The sequence below is a fragment of the Gnatocerus cornutus genome, chromosome 3 (genome assembly GCF_029298725.1).
Source record: "Gnatocerus cornutus isolate USDA-ARS CGAHR chromosome 3, icGnaCorn1.1, whole genome shotgun sequence".
NCBI lineage: Eukaryota > Metazoa > Arthropoda > Insecta > Coleoptera > Tenebrionidae > Gnatocerus > Gnatocerus cornutus.
In genome coordinates, this window is record NC_142235.1 from 12,752,107 (window position 1) to 12,769,657 (window position 17,551).

The 17,551-nt window shown below is 28.7% G+C and overlaps 1 protein-coding gene across 1 annotated transcript in view; it reads right to left on the bottom strand.

Moving 5' to 3' along the window:
• The window catches only part of LOC148177058 (uncharacterized), a 47,938-nt gene that overhangs the window by 29,862 nt on the left and 525 nt on the right, over positions 1–17,551 (bottom strand). The window contains exon 2 of the mRNA XM_088032755.1: positions 3,812–3,923. The gene's annotated coding sequence lies outside the window, so the exon portion shown is untranslated. The remainder of the gene's footprint in view (positions 1–3,811; positions 3,924–17,551) is intronic.

Below are 17,551 nucleotides of genomic sequence, written 5' to 3' on the forward strand. Positions count from 1 at the left end.
AGTCAACGCATTTTTTCATAATTTAAGCGGCAGGTTTATTGATTAGGTGATTAGGCTTTCACTGTATTTCTACTACGGATAAACTATTAGGTTTATGGAAACCCAAGGATCTCAAGTTGCCTGACCTTAAAAAATGTGAGTCATTAGGTAAAGATTCTTCAATTTTTAGACTTCGTACACCTTTATGACTCAGGTTTCTAAGTTACGTTTCCCAATTTCTCCTTCTTTTATCTTAGGCATTCCACGTCTTGACAATTTCCGTTAAGTTTAAGCTTTCGATTTTCAAAATCTCCATCTCAGGTTTGTTTTTATACAATACTACGATCTGATTTTAAAAATTCTCAGGTTTGGTGTTCTTTAAAAAAAAATTAGGTTGTGCAATTTTTGGCTTCCCGATCTGAATTTAGGTATTTGACCATGATCTTCAAAATATAGGAAGCCTAAGATTTGTATTGCAAAAAGATTGAGAAGGCCAAAACCTAAAAAATCTGCCCATGAAAGCGGCGTTTAAACTTTTATTTTTAAGAAGCCCCAAGTTTAAAATTTTGAGAAACTCTAAAACCAGAAGTCTAAGATTCCAGGTTATAATGTGTATTCGAAAAGTCTAACTTCGTTCAAATATCAACCTAAACCTCTTTAGCGGATAAATCTTTGTAAAGTTTCAAATTTGAGAAGCCTAAAATGGCAGTGCAAAAAAATTTAAAAACCTCTAAATTTTTAAAATTTTTCGTCTATCTTGTAAAAACGACAAATAAGGGTAGAATTTCAACGACTGCAGCCTAGGCTTCCTAGTATAAAATCAAGGAAGATTAAAATGTTCAAACACGATAAGCCTATTATCTCTTTAAAAACCTAAGTTTTGAAAGCATTTTAAAATTATGAAATTCTTTCAAACCCAATACTAATCTTTAAGTTTTGTTTTAAACTAAACTAAACTCGATATTTTTTTAAATTTAATTTTTTTTTTAAACTGAGATTCATAAGATTTCTGGCATTTCTAGATTTGTGAAGCCTAAATTCTGGAAAAAAATACAGAAATAATTTAGCAAAGTTTGCTGAAATATAAATCCAAAATTCTTGTTTTTGCTGGACTTTTTGAAAAGCTCCACATATGTGAAACCTAATCTTTCTGACGCCTAAATATAGAAAGCATTAAAAACAATAGAAAAATGTCAGTTAAGTTGTGGACTTTTTGAGAAACCGCAATCATGAGAAGCCTAATATTTGTATTGAGAGCCTGAGAAGCCTAAATTTCTCTCAAAATGTTGAGAAACCCTAAAATTTCAGCTTGAAAACCGTAGATCCCAGAAGAAATAACGATCTAAACCTCTTTGAAAAGTTTCAAATGTGAGAAGCCTAAGATTGTAGTGCAAAAAACTAACGAAGCCAAAATTTTGAAAATCTGTTGTCTTTTTCACCAATTTCATTGGTATAACGACTGCAACCTAGGCTTCTTAGCATGAAATCAAAGAAGACCAAAAGTCTTATGATTCTGTTAAAATATAAACCTAAATTTTTGGAACTTGTGAATAAGAAGCTCTAAAAAAGAGACCCAAAATTTCTTGTAAAAAGTATCAAACCTTAGAATTTCGAGAAGCTCTAAACGTAAAAAAACTCAATTTTGAAAACCAAAATATTTTTAAGTATTTTATCTATTATGCTCCAAATACGAAAAACCTAAACCTATTTCTTTAGAAACCTGAATTTTGAAAACAATGTAAAATCATTAAATTATTTCTAATACAAACCTAAATCTTTAAATTTTGTTTCTAAAAACTTAACAACTTTTTCTTTGAAACGCTGCAAATTTAACAAGCCAAAGATTTCTGGCATTTCTAAATTTGTGAAGCTTAAATTCTGGATAGAAATCCAGCAATAATTTAGCAGATTCAAAATTTGCTGAAATATGAACCCAAATTCCTAGCTTTTTTTTAATTTTTTGAATTTTTTTGGCGCCTAAATATTAAATTGTAGACCTTTTGAAAAACCGAAAACATGAGAAGCCTAAGATTTGTATTTGTAAAAAGCTTAAGAAGCCTAAAGTTGTCAACCTTTATTTTTAGAAAGCCTAAATTCTCAAGTTGTTTTAAATTTTGAGAAACTCTAAACGTAAAAAGCCTAAAGGTTCCAGGTTAAAAGTCTAGATTCCAGAAGCCTAATTTGTTTTAAATATGAGCCTAAACCTCTTGAGCCTAAAACCCTTTGGGAAGTTTCCAATACGAGAAGCTCAAGATTTGTGGTTCAAAAAGATAGGGAAGCCTAAATTTTAAAAATCTCTCATCTGACTTGTCAGATGTTAAATGAGAGCCTAAATTGCAAGAATATCAACGGCTTAATGACTGACTACGCCTGGAATTTCTAGAATAGAATAAAATAAGTCTATAAAAAAAATTCCAAATCCGTTTGACAAATAATGAAAAACCGATAGATTGTGTTAAAATATAAATCAAAATTTTTGAAATTCCGAGATAAGAAGCTCCAAAAGGTATGAGAAACCCAAAATTTCTTGTAATAAGTAATAATTTTTTAACTGATAAGTTCCAAATACGAGAAACCTACAATTTCTCGAAAAACCTAAATTTTAAAAGCAATGTAAAGTCATAAAAAAATTGAATACAAACCTAAATCTCTGAATTTTACTCTAATAACCTAAATCTTGAAAACTCGACTAATGTTGATTTAATCCTTTTAGAATAACTGCAAATATAAAAAACCTAAGAGTTCTGGTATTTCTAGATTTTTGAAGCCTAAATTTTGAAAAGTATGCTGAAATATGAAGTCAAATTTCTTGTTTTCTTACTTTTTTAAAAGCGTGAATAGGTAAGGTATAATAATTAAAACCAAATTTTGACTTTCTGAAAAACTGAAACCTAAGATTCAGGTTAAAAACTCTGACTCGAGTAACCCAAATCTCTAGAATTTTTGACTGTTTAAGCGAGAAAAAATGATAAAACATGAGAAGCCTAAGATTTGTGATGTAAAACACCTACATAAAGCGTTAAATATAAGCCTGAATTTTTATACAGCCTAGAATTTCTAGTGTAGGACCCGTTTTTAGATCATAAAAACCTTTTTTATATTTAGCAAGCATGAATTTTAAGAACCGACCTAAAAAATAATTGTTACTGCTTTCAAAAGTTGGCCAGTTCTATACATAAAAAGCCTAAGATTCCAGGTTTCAAACTTTAGATATAGACCTAATTCGCTCTTGTTTGTAAAAAAGTTTCAAATATGAGAAGCCTAAAATTTTTGGTACAAAAACATTTAGATTAGAAAAGCCTAAACATAGAAAATCAACCTTAATTTTTATCTATTTGACACGCTCCTAATATGATAAACCTAAAATTTTTTAAGAAGCCTAAATTTTAAAATATGTAATTTTAGAAATAACAATTTCAATAATTCAAAGTATTTCCTACCAATCGAGAGAAAAAAACACCAACATTGCAAGAACAAAAAATCACGGAAAAAGTGTCATTAAAATGCCTTCTTAACGACTCTAAATTACACTGCGTCCATTTTTTTTTCACTCATCCTCCAGCAACGCATTAACTACCAATTACCTCCAAATTACAGTTTTTCTTGGAATCTCCCCAAAATCCCAACACGAGGCAATCTAGACGGCAGATAAAACTCCACAGCACGGTCACGCCAAAGTCAAGGCCAGACAGCCAGGAAATTAGAAAATCTGATTTGAACGAAGTGCATTTGTAAATACGAATATGACGTTTCCGGCCATTGTCTGCCACCGAAATAATACTTTGCTCGTGTAATTAGCATTTTCATGCATATGTAACAAAAGGAAACTCACTTTGTGACTGGCCCTCGTATACACTTTTCGTTCGCCCCTCGTACGTGTAAAGAAATCATGCACCAGGAAGAATTTCTTCTCGAATTGAAGCTCATCAATTATCGTACCATCACTGCAATAGAAAGTTTTTGTTTAAAATAAATCACATTTTTTAGAAAACTCGTGCTATTTCTTCTTAATTTAATGGTACTAATAATAGACGTATGTTACGCTCCGCGTACGTCATCTGTTGGATTAATGACCGATTTTCCTTAATCTGCCACCGGTCGTGTTAATTAGCACTTAATGAGGATTACGCTTGCACAATCCGATCCATTCATGATAACCTTTTATTTACTATTCACTGTGAAATTGGTAATTTTCTGATTTTCAAAATGAAGAGGACGCGTTTGGAAATATTGGAATGTTAAGAGAGCGGTGAAAACGATGGGACTGTGATGGTAGAATGCATGGGAGTCAAGGGTCAGCTGGTCAGGTTGTCAAACGGTGAAACACAGATGGGAATAATTTACTGCTTGGGGTTAATTAAGATTCGGAGCTACTGGAAAATGCAGAAATTATTACAATTTTCTTAGTTTGCTTTTCATCAAATATTTGGTCGGGCGCGTTCGTGTATAATTTCATCCGTTTTGTTTCTCATTTTCTGTGGATATTTAGAGCAATTTCTAAACTACATTCTCTGTGTGTCGTTTTGTATAACAATTGTGCTAAAAATTCAAAATTGTGATGATCACATTAAAGCCACTTATTTTTGAAAATATGGCGGATTTTGGTAGTTTTGACGCTACGGAAGTAAAAATCGAAGAGAGTACTAATTACGACCCGCTGACGAAATTATTATCGGTCAAATTTAGATTTTTTTTGAGATTCAAAAAATTTAGAAATTTTGTTTAGATCTATTTTCCGCTGGTTTCGATGTGTTGTTTAAAATTGTTAAAAACTGCAAAAAAACTAGACAAATTTTGATTTTAGAATTTCGCTTAATGGATAGAGCCAAAAATTTTGGAAATTTGAATTTTCGAAAAATACCAACATTTTTCAAAATTTTATAAAATGATTAATAATAAGGTTTTACATTGGCAATAATATTTGACACGTTTGTGATCTGTTAAATTACAGAATTCTGAAGCAAAACACGAGTTTTGTAAATTTTGACTTTTAAAAATCTAAAATTTTAGGTATAATTTCGTCCGTTTTGTACCATCTTTTATGTTAACATTTAAAGCAATTTCTACACTACTTCTTTTGTGTGAAATTTTGTATTATTGTGTCGCTGATGATGGCAATAAAATTCAAAATTCAAAGCTATCAGATTAGAGCCACTTTCATATTTTTAAAACATCTCGATTTTTGAAAGTTTTGACGCTGCAAGAGCAAAATTCCAAAAAAATCCTAAATTCAAAGAGGATGCAATTTACGGCGAGCTTATGAAAAAGTGAAATTTGGAAATTTTTGAACAAAGACAAATTTTGATTTTTTTGCAATCCAAAATTTTATAAAATAATCAATAATAAAGTTTAACATAAGCAATAATATTTGACGCGTCTGTGATCTGTCAAATTACAAAATTCAGAAGAAAAATACGGATTTTGAAACTTTTAACCTTCAAAAAATTCAAAATTTTTGGTTTAATTTCATCAGTTTCGATTCTCAATTTCAACTGTATGCCATTTTGTAAAATTGTGTCGCAAATGATCTCAGTAAAATTTAAAATTATGATGATCACATTAAAACCACTTTTTGGATTTTTGAAAATGTCGGATTTTGGTGGTTTTGACGCTACGTTAAAAGGTAAAATTTGAAGAAGGTACAATTTAAAACCAACTAATAAAGAGTTAAATTTCAAAATTATTGATCAGACAAATTTTTAATTTTTTGCGATGACTGCAAAAAGAAATTTTAAAAATTTTGACTTTTAAAAAATTTAAAATTTTTGGTAAATTTTAACCCAGGGAGTTTTGACGTAATGACAATACAATTTGCAGAAAGCATCACTTTTGACTATTTCATTTATTCCGCCAAATTACAAAATTATAGAAACAAATATGTAGATACATTTAATTTTATTTTATTTTTGACAGAAAGTAGATTTTATTTCTGAATCTCAAACTCCTGCAAGGTCGTTGTCGAACTACTTGTAACTCTATAAAATTAAAAATTATAGAAAAAAACACAAGAAAATTTTGAAACTTTATGTGGAACAAACCAAATTACATGTTTCAAAATTTTTATTGAAGCCTATAATTTCGAAAATTTTCAATCTACAGCAATAAAATTTGGACAGTTTGATACATGTGATTTGTGCCTTTTCTGTGCCAAATTAGAAAATTATTGAACCACCGAGACCAATTTTATAAAAAAAATTAAGTCGAACTAAAAATGTTGCTCCAAATTTCTAAAAATAGTCCAGTTTGTTTTATAAGTCATTTTGTACGCTTATTAACCAAATAATAGGTAATAACTTCCCACAATTGCGTAGTTGTAACGTTGATATTTCCAGGCCCCAATAAAAGTTCTCATTAATTTGTACGTTAAATGAAAAATTTCCAAAATTTTATTATAGCTTGTAAATCCGTAGTTTACAATGCTACTGCAACGCAATTATGCGGGGTTACAACTTGTGATTTCCAAATTATCTGTGTGAAATTAAAAAAATTTCGAACAAAAGATACAATTCTTACCAATTTTTAAACCTAACTAAAAAATTTCGCCATTAATCAAAATTTCTTTAATTTCTCGCGTTGGCGTTAGTTGGATAAGATTGCCATTTCAAACAGTTAATTATGTTAACTTCACCGAATTTGACTACTGTTTATCAAAAATAAAAAAATTGGAAAATTATACGTAGCCGTAAAAAAAATATACAAAATTCTGTGTGCTCTGTTCAACAATTTTGTACCTCGGCACAGATAAGCAAATCTAAAATAATAGCCTTACCAAATTTCATTGATATGGAGCTAAAACCACCGAAATTACAAGTCAAAATAACAATTTTGACAAATGTTTGGTTTCTCCTAAAAACCAAAATTTCTGAAATTTATCTCCTCTGTTCTAATTTTATAATTTAAGAAAGTCAATAAAAGTCAATCGTGATAAAACTCCCAAAGGTGCAAGTATTAGTACTAATTTTTGGAAAATTTTGGTTCTTCTTAAAACGAAAATTTTCAAAATGTGATTTCTTACTTGCAATTAATTTACACGAGATTCCAATAAAATCGGAATTACCACCCCTCCTGGCTTGTTCAATGGACGAAATTGCAAAATCCCCAAAATGTTGACTTTGATCAATAGTAAATAAATTTTCTAAATTTAATCTTTGTGACAATCCATTTTTTTTAGGTTAACTTCAATTTCACATTATTTTAAAGTAGGTTTACGCATCACCTTTAATATTTATTGTTTTTATAGAAAATCAGGCCAAAATCTGAATTTCATAATTTTTCAAACCCTAGTTACATAATTAATGAATCTTTTTCACACTTCACAAATTCTTCGCATTTATTAATTTGTAACGGACCAACTCTTCCAGATCTACTATTCAATTAGTTAATTAATTAATAAAAACATCTGTGCCAGAACGATTGATTTCAATTTTCCAGTCCACGAAGAAACGACTACGCCATAATCTTCAATTGCAATAATTTAGTTTCTGAGCTGGCTAAATATAGAAGTGCAAAGTGCAGTTGGAACCAGTTCGAAATGACTTTACGCCTATCCAAAATTAAATTAATTAATTAAAGATATTTTTGACAGGTCGACGTGGAAAAACCTTCACTTTTAGCTATTGTTGTATTTAATTAAGTAATTACAATAAATCGAGTTTTAACTCCATCAATAATTCGTAAGATTCTATAAAAAACGCGATCCATAATTTTCATAATTAATTCAAGGAGTCAGGGGCGGACTGAGACATTCCATATTAAAGTCAGGGGTGCCCACTTCCTTCCAGGTCACGTGTTCTAAGTGGATATTATAACTCAACCTATTGTTTCAATTGTTTAAATCAACCAATGACCTTTGAGATGCTAAATGTCAACTTTTACTTTCGATCAAGATGCTTTAAATGTTAACGTGTTATATGTTAGAAGAGCAAGCCGTGGAATTAGAGTGTGAAAAAAATATAGTTTGCAACCCACAGCCGACTTGGATCAACGGGATTTTCGTTTGTATAAATAACGTTTTGCGGTATTTGAGCCCTCAAGCGATTGAAAATAGTTCGATCGCTCCAAGGTCATTGTTTTGCAAAAGCAATCTGTGGGTTTATGGTGGCTATAATTATTTTATGGTAATTGTCCTTAAGCCTCTGTTTTACGTTACTGTGGATTTAGCGAATAAAAATAAGTGCATAAATAGGTTTTATTGAGTTGCTTTTCCTGCTAAAGTGTTACAGAAATGGTGTAAGAAGTAGAGAAAACGAATCCTAGAAAGTGGAAAACGTTCAATTAATTGTGGGACATATTAGCACAAATTTCAAGTGGAATTTAATGTTTTAGTGTCGATAAGTAGTTCGTTTTTATTAGTTTTCGTTACGATTGGTACCATTTTTGATTGAATTTTTTTAAAAATGTGTTGGTCACATCGAAAAAACTTTTTTTTATTTTGGAATTTCAGACAAATAATAAGAAAATCGACCGTAGTAATCGGCCCTAATTTCATTGCGATCGCAAGAACAACAGAATGGTGAAATTTCGAAAAAATTTGGTCCCAATAAAAATCTAAATTTTCATTAATAAGTCAAAAAAATCCAAAATTTTTAATACAGCCTGTAATTCCGTAAGATTTAATAGAACTGAATGAAGAATGAAATTTGAGAGGTCCCCACATCTGATTTGCTCATAAACTATGCGAAATTACAAAATTATTATCAAAGTTACAATTTATTCCTAAACACCAAATTTTGTCAAAAAATGCTGACGCGCGTTTCGATAGCAGTGCTATCATCATCAGAGCGATTATTTGTCAACACCAAAAATTGATCCAATAAATTTTCTTTGTACAAAATTATAGCAAAATTTCGTTATTTTTTTGCCAAATCAAAAAATCTTAATTTTTTTTTTAAAGTTGTTGGATGCAACATCGATTTAGGGAGAATATTATGTAATTACAATCTTGTGTTTATTAATTTACAAAACCTTAGAGAAAAAAACAGATGTTTCAAATTTTTTATTTTTACGTCGAATAAAAAATTTCCAAAGATTAAATTATTAAAATTTCATTTCTTTAATTTTTTATACAAAATTTAGAGAGGTTGTAACATAAGATGTCTACTAATTCCGCAAAATTATAAAATTCGAGAGCAGCAAAAACAAACTTTAAACAATTTTTTCAAAATATCATTTTTAGATCGAATAAAATATTGCGAAAATTTTATTAAAATTTGTAATTCTGATACATAGTTTTAATACAAATTTTACAGAAGTTATCTAAAATATAAGTTGTTTAGTAACCACTTACATTACAAAATTTTAGAACTAAAGAAACCGAATTTTCAAAATTTTCATTTTCAAACTGAATAAAAAATTTACAATTTTCCAACTTTTTTTTTTAATTTGTAATTGTGTTAGTATTAACACAAAATTCGGTAAGATCATAAAAGATGAGTTACTTTTTTTCATTTTTAATTTTTAGATTAAATAAAAAAATTTCAAATTTTTTAAAACAGTTTATACAAGGTGTTTATAAATGTTTCTAGCATCAAAGGTGGCTATGAAATGTCAAAGAAATTTGCCGCTCATTACAAATGTGAGTTTTGATTTTCAACTGACATTTTCAGTTAACCTCAAACATGAAGCAAAGTTAATTTTGAGAAATAAACTGTTCTAGTTGTGGTTTAAAACCAGAAAATCAAAAACTTGGACACAAAACTGTAACTGAAACATCATAAATGTAAGTTACATTATAAATAATTTTCAAGATAGTTATATTCACTATGAAAACAAAGCGGCAAAATAGTGCACGGCAGGAATTCCAGAGCCACCCTTGATGCTAGAAACATTTATAAACACCTTGTAGTTCCGCAAGATTTAATGGCACAGTAATGCAATTTTGGGAGGTCCCCAATGTGACTTGGTCATAAACTGTGCTAAATTACAAAATTATAGCTATAAAAAAACATTTTTTTTTGCATTATTTAATGATTGAATGCAAAATCAACTTACAATTTTGTGCTTATTAATTCACAAAGCTTTAAAGAAAATGAGAAAGATTTTACAAAATATTAATTTTTAGGTCAAAATATTTTGAAAATGTTTAGTAAAATTTGTAATTTTGTTAGTTTTAACATGAAAATTGAAGAGATTATAACGTAATATAAATTGCTTTGTGTGGGCTTCCTTTCTTAAGAGGGTTTTATTCAAAGGATTTGATTTTAGAGGATATATCTATGGGTTTTTTAAATTTTTATATTTATTTGGTTTTTTATATTTCAATTGGGTTGACAGTTTGTTATAGAGTTCGGTTGGTTTACTCAGTAACTCTACCGAATTACAGAATTTGAGAACAAAAGAGATAGATTTTTCCAAATTTTCGTTTTCAAGTCAAAAATATCCAAAATTTTTAATTCTGTTGCCACGTTATTTGTGGAAGCTTTAGCAGATCAGTTGTTAGTATACAAAATTACAATAATCCAGGACAAAACACAGATTTTTCAAAACTTTCAGTTTTGGAAAAAATCCAGAATTTTTATTATTGTGCAAGTTTTAATACTGAACAACAAAATTTTTAGAAGTGACTGTCAAAAATCGCAATAGAAAAATAAAAACGAAATTTAAAAGAGTTAACACTTACGATTTTATTAATCCTACAAGGAAACTTTCAGCACCGATTTTCATCAACAGGGAAAACCAGCTCCGATAAGCTCGAACCGCAAACCGTCAACAGTTCTCCTCATTTCATTTACAATTTACAAACACCTGATAACATCCACCGTAAACTTAATCCTTTTCTCTTTTTTAATTTGATTCAAACCTGTGACACCTCAATTAGCATTAGACGTAATTTTAGTCGTATAGAGAACAATGGAAAGATAATTTTCTCATTAAATTTAGTATGATTTTTAAAGCCCATACGTGACACGATTTGCACAAAAGGGTAGAATCTGACATTAAGCATGAAAAATCCTTAAACGAGTCATAGAAAATTACGAGGAAGTACAATGGCGGATAATTGAAAGTTTCCCATAAAATGTTATTATAGACTTTTTCACGATGATTACGAATTTTATTCGTCATTAAGTCTGAACATGTCTCTGAACGGTGTAATTTGTTTAATTTCACAAGAGATTGCTTTTACACTTGTTATTTATTTTACGGTGGATGCGTCGGGTTGCTATGAGAAACGTTGGGAAATTTTTTAGTGGTTTCAATGTGATCAATATGTATTTTCACTTTTCGCGCCGAGAACCATAATAATTAATCTTTAACATTTTCTTGGAAAGACTGTTCTAACTTTATGCAAGTGCAGTTTTGACCAGAAACATTTTTTACTAAATTTTTATTTTTCCCAAAAATTCATAAAAATTCGTAAATTTGTTGGTTTTATTGCGATTATAACTAAATTTGGAAAAGAACGTCATAAGTCACGTGTTTATTAATTTACAAAATTGCAGAATTCTAGGACGAACGTGATAGATTTTTCAAAATTTTCGTTTTTGTGTCAAAAAAAAACACGAACATGTTTATTACAAGCTGTAAGTTTTAATGCTACAGCGATGTAATTATGGCGGATTACTGCTTGTGATTTGCGTATTATCTGTGTCAAATTAGAAAATCGTAGAACAAATGTGACAAATTTGACAAATCATGTCTTCTTAAATGAAAATTTCTTAAATTTGGCCCTTTTGTTTTTTATTGCTACTAAACCACTCAAACATTATAACCATAATAAAGATTTTCGAAATTTTAAAATCTGTCATTTTCTCTAGAATTTTGCATATTAATAAACACAAAATCCTTAAATATCATTAATATTGAATTCAAACCTAGTACCTACAACCTACAACAGTAGAAAATAAAAAAAAGGAAAATTTTTGATTCGACTGAAAAGAATAAAATTTGTTTCAGTACTAGCTAAAACTATAAAATTTAGCGGAGTTTATGAGTTTATATGCGAAACTTCCAGAATTGCATTGCTGTGATATTAAAATCTACGGAACTACAACCTATAAAAAAAATTTTGAATTTTTTTGAAATGTAAATAAAAATTTTAACAAATCTTTCTTTCATCCATGAGTTCTGGAATTGTGTAGAGTAAGCAACTGTTAAAATCTCCTCAATTTTCAGTAAAACTAACAAAATTGCAAATTTTACCAATAATTTTCAAAACTTTTGAACCTAAAACCGGTTTGACGCGATCACATTTTTTTCTCAAATTTTTACGAATTTTTCTGTCAAATTGACGTTCAAGATCTGTCACAAAATTAATGCAGAAAAATGTTCCCTGTTTGCTAAAACCTCCAAAATCAGCGGTTTGGGGTTTCATTCTCTTCACTTAGCGCATTGTTACTGCGCAGAACTGTGAAATTATTTGTGAATGTTTAAAAAAAAATTGCAAATATTTTTGCAAAAATATTTTCTCCAATTTCGCTGCCATGAGAATATTTGTTTGAAAATAAATTTTTATTCGTAAAAATTTGAGAAAAAATGTGATAGCTTTAAAAATTAGAATTTTGAAAAATCTGTCTTATTTTCTTTAAAACGTAATGGATTAATAAACACAAAGTCGTATGTAAAATCCTTTACAAATATCATTTATATTGCATTCAAACTTTGAAAAATTGGAAAAAATAAAGAATTTTTGATTCAGCGAAAATAATATTCCAAATTTGTATCGTTTATAGTTATAATTTTGCAATTAAGCACACTTTATAAGCACGTCAAATGTGGAGACCTTCCAAAATTGCAATGCTGCGGCATTAAATCTTGCAAAACTACAAACTATAATAACAATTTTGGAGTTTTTTGAAATGAAATATTTTGAAAAATCTGTCTTCTTTGTCTCCAAATTTTGTAATTAACTAACAAGTGTTAGTAAGTTTTAACTTCTCTACACTCTTTAACAGAACTAACAAATTAAAAAAAATAAGAACTTAAATCGGTTAAGAAATAAAAAAATAAAATAGGTAATTTTGAATTATTTGTGAATTTTTAGAACAAGTTTTCAAATTTGTTTGCAAATATTTTCTCCAAATTCGCTGTTTGCCTGGAGAATATTTGTTTGAAAATAAATTCTCAAATTTTTACGAATAAAAATTTGAGAAAAATGTGATCGTGTCAAACCGCCTTAAAAATTAGAATTTTGAAAAATCTGCCTCATTTTCTTTAAAGCTTTATGGATTAATAAACACAAACATTGATATTGCATTCAAACTTTGAAAAATTGGAAGAAATGAAGAATTTTTAATTCGGCGAAACTAATTTTCCAAATTTGTATCGTTTATAGTTATAATTTTGCAATTAAGCACACTTTATAGGCACGTCAACTGTAAAAACCTCCCAAAATTGCAATGCTGGGGCATTAAATCATGCAAAACTACAAGGTGTAATAACAATTTTGAATTTTTTTGAGATGAAATATTTTAAAAAATCTGTCTTCTTCAAATTTCGTAATTAACTAACAAGTATTAGTAAGTTTTAACTTCTCTAAATTTCATCACCATCGCATTAAAACCACAGAACCAACAAATTAAAAAAAAGAACTTAAATCGGTTAAAAAATAAAAAAAATAAAATAGTTAATTTTAAATTATTTGTGAATTTTTAGAACATGTTTTCAAATTTGTTTGCAAATATTTTCTCCAAATTCGCTGTTTGCCACGAGAATATTTGTTTGGAAATAAATTCTCAAATTTTTATTCGTAAAAATTTGAGAAAAAATGTGATCGCTTTAAAAGTTAGAATTTTGAAAAATCTGTCTTATTTTCTTTAAAACTTAATGGATTAATAAACACAAAATCGTATGTAAAATCCTTTACAAATATCATGTATATTGCATTCAAATTTTGAAAAATTGGAAAAAATAAAGAATTTTTGATTCAGCGAAAATAATATTCCAAATTTGTATCGTTTATAGTTATAATTTTGCAATTAAGCACACTTTATAAGCATGTCAAATGTGGAGACCTTCCAAAATTGCAATGCTGCGGCATTAAATCTTGCAAAACTACAAACTATAATAACAATTTTGGAGTTTTTTGAAATGAAATATTTTGAAAAATCTGTCTTCTTTGTCTCCAAATTTTGTAATTAACTAACAAGTATTAGTAAGTTTTAACTTCTCTACACTCTTTAACAGAACTAACAAATTAAAAAAAATAAGAACTTAAATCGGTTAAGAAATAAAAAAATAAAATAGGTAATTTTGAATTATTTGTGAATTTTTAGAACATGTTTTCAAATTTGTTTGCAAATATTTTCTCCAAATTCGCTGTTTGCCAGGAGAATATTTGTTTGAAAATAAATTCTCAAATTTTTATTCAATTCTTAAATTTTTATTCGTAAAAATTTGAGAAAAATGTGATCGTGTCAAACCGCCTTAAATTTGAATTTTGAAAAATCCGTCTCATTTTCTTTAAACTTTATAGATTAATAAACACAAAATCGTAAGTAAAATCCTCTATAAATTTCATTGATATAAGTTATAACTTCTCGAAATTTTGTCACTATCGCATTAAAACCACAAAACTAACAAATTAAAAAAATAAAATTTTAAATCGGTTCAAAAATAAAGTTGTTAATTTTGCACTATAATCTTGTAATTTTGCGTAATTTAATAATATGAGCAAACCATTTGTGGAAACCTCTCAAAATTTTATTGCTTCAACATTAAAACTTCCGGCATTTTAAATGTTTTCCAAAAAAATCGACATTTTTAAAAGTCTGTCTACTGGCTTAGAAATATGAAGTTACAAATCAACTCAATGTTATTTATAACCTTCGTGTTTATCCTAAATGAATTATAAATGCAAATTTCTTATTCCTAGAATTTTAAAATTTTCTAGAGTCGTAAGTTATAACTTTCCCAAATTTCGTTGTTATCGCGTTAAAACTTCATTGCCTTTTTAAATTAAAATCAATATTTCAAAAATCTGAATTTCTAAAAGGACTAAGATTAAAAAAAATAAAAATATAAACTATAAAGATTTCTAAATCCTCGAAAAATCAGAAATAAAATTTGAAACCGACCAAAAAAAAATCCAAAAAATCATTTTCTCGACAATCTCGCCCGAAAATAGCACGTAACCGGAAGCCTTAAAATTCTTCCGACTCGACTTATTCATAGACTTTATTTATACTCACCGCACACGACTTCGACTCAAATTTCTGCGCATAAATCCAACCAAATTTAAGTCACAGTACAGAAATCGTAAGTCTGACCTACTTAACTTAAAACCACTTAACCAACCGAAGCGAATAAATCAAGATAAATTTACTTTTTCTTTCACAGAGACACATTTACTCATGTTTGCTCTATTTTACAAGCTGCACCGTTAACATTATCAAACGCGTCAAAATAAACATGATTTTACAACCAATAAAAAGTCCCTGTAATCTTCCGCAAATTTCGGAATTGGGTTACTTGCAATGACACAATTTCAATTGCACTTTAGATTTGGCAAAAATGCGGCCTTTGATGTAATTCCTGGCATTACAAGCGCCCACTATGTAATCAACCGGTCTCAAGGTCGTTGCAAGTGGTCCTTCGAGCCGGATGTGACCGTCAGAAGAAAAACAGCGAAGTTCAACGTATCTGTGGTATTTTGTTTCTAATAACAAAAAGTTATCTGACCCAAGATAATTCCAAGTGCACTTATGGATAATCGTGGCCTTGAGTCGGGTTCTGTCAAACTCTGAATTGTTACGTCGCAATCGCCAGATCTGAGTCAACGTGAAATGTTCTGGTAAAAAATTCAAGTGACTTTTATCAAGTGGATCAAGACTTTCTAATGGGGTTCTACTAGTTGATATCGTTCAACTGGACAACCTTGCTCAAGTCGGATATTAAAACATTGAAACTGTCACAAAAATCTTATTTTTCTTGTCGAAAACATTAAACAAGTCGTGTTGTTGTCTGGAGCTGACTTGAAAAATTTACGTGTTGTGAAACTAAACAGATTACGCCATTAGTAGCAACATGTTCAGATTTAATGATAAATAAAGTTTGCAATCATCAATGTATTAATAACATTTTAATTGATTTGTGAAGCAAGTTTGCTAGGAGTGGGCGCGAAATTATTATTTATGACGTGGAACATGAAAAATGGGATCGAAATTTCATTACAAAGTGTGATGATCACATTCAAGCCACTTCTAAATTGATTGTTCTAAAATTCTGAGAATTTTCGTGGTGCTAAAGCTTCGGAAGTCACTACTTACGTCCAGTTTTTGAAAACAAAATTATATTACGAAAAAGACTAATTTTGTAAATTTTTAAAATTTTGCAACCTTTTTATTTTTATAAAATTTTGACATCTTTCTTGGTGTCGACGCTTCTAAGACTACAATACTATTTATAACCACCTTATAGAAAGTGTCTAATTACAAAAATCTGAAAGAAAGACAAATTTTAGACAGTTTCGAAATTTCAGAAAAACCCAAAAAAAATTTCAAAATTTGCAATTTATGCAGTTCTGACAATATATTAGCACAAATTTGAGGTCGTCATGAAGACAAAATCATGTAACGTAAAAGACGAGTTTTGAAAATTGAAAATTTGAAAAATTTTTATTACGCATTGCAATTTGGGTAGTTCTGATGATACATTATGAAATTTGGCGTCGTCATAAAGACAAAATAATCTAACTAAATAAACAAATTTTTCAAAATTTTGAAATCAATCTAAAGTTTTTAGAATGTTATTAATTTTTGGGTATTTTGACAATTTGGGTATTTTGACAATATATTATAAAATATAAAAAACATAAAAAACTTGACCAAATTTTGAACTCGAATCGTAGAAACAAATTTTCAATTTTAGCACCGTAAACTTTCAAAATGTTTTAATGATACAACAATTAAATTTGTCTTGTTAGTTAAAAGTCCCAAATTACAAAAATGTGGAGCGAAAAACAAAAGTTTCAGAAAACTAAAAATAAAAATTTTCAAAATTTTATTATACAGCCTGTAAGCCTGGATTTTCATCAAATTTAGCATTACTACAATTCCTTTAAAAAACTCTAAAAGCCATAGAACATTGGTTTGGACAACAATTTCTAAAATTTTCTTAGAATTTTTGGAAAACAAGTATTCAAATTTTGGTTATGCTAAAAAAATTTGAAAAATTTTAGAATTCCTCAAATTTTTATTAGAATATCTATTAAATGACTAAATAAAATGTTACGTCGGTGTAAATGTTAGGAACTGGAGATTTTATCGGACCTATAAAATCCCAAAAATTTTCGAAAATCCATAATATTTATTAATTTATTTGTATAATTTAATTTTTATATTCTCTGAAACAATGACCGAAAACTTAATTTTTTTTAATATTTTCTGAAGAAACAATGTTCTACTTTTTAATTCCAAAAATTCCCCGAAATTTTAGAAAACTAAAATTCTATTTAATATAATGTTTAGAATCTCTAGGAATGAGAAACTTACACAAAATAACGCAAAGATGCAGTGAAATCATAGAAAGTTTTAAATTAGATTTTCAAAATTATTCTTAAAACACTTTTTGCATTCTAAATATCAAAATTCCAGCACAAGAACTCCGCAGCTCAATAATTCCCATACCCTCCAACTCA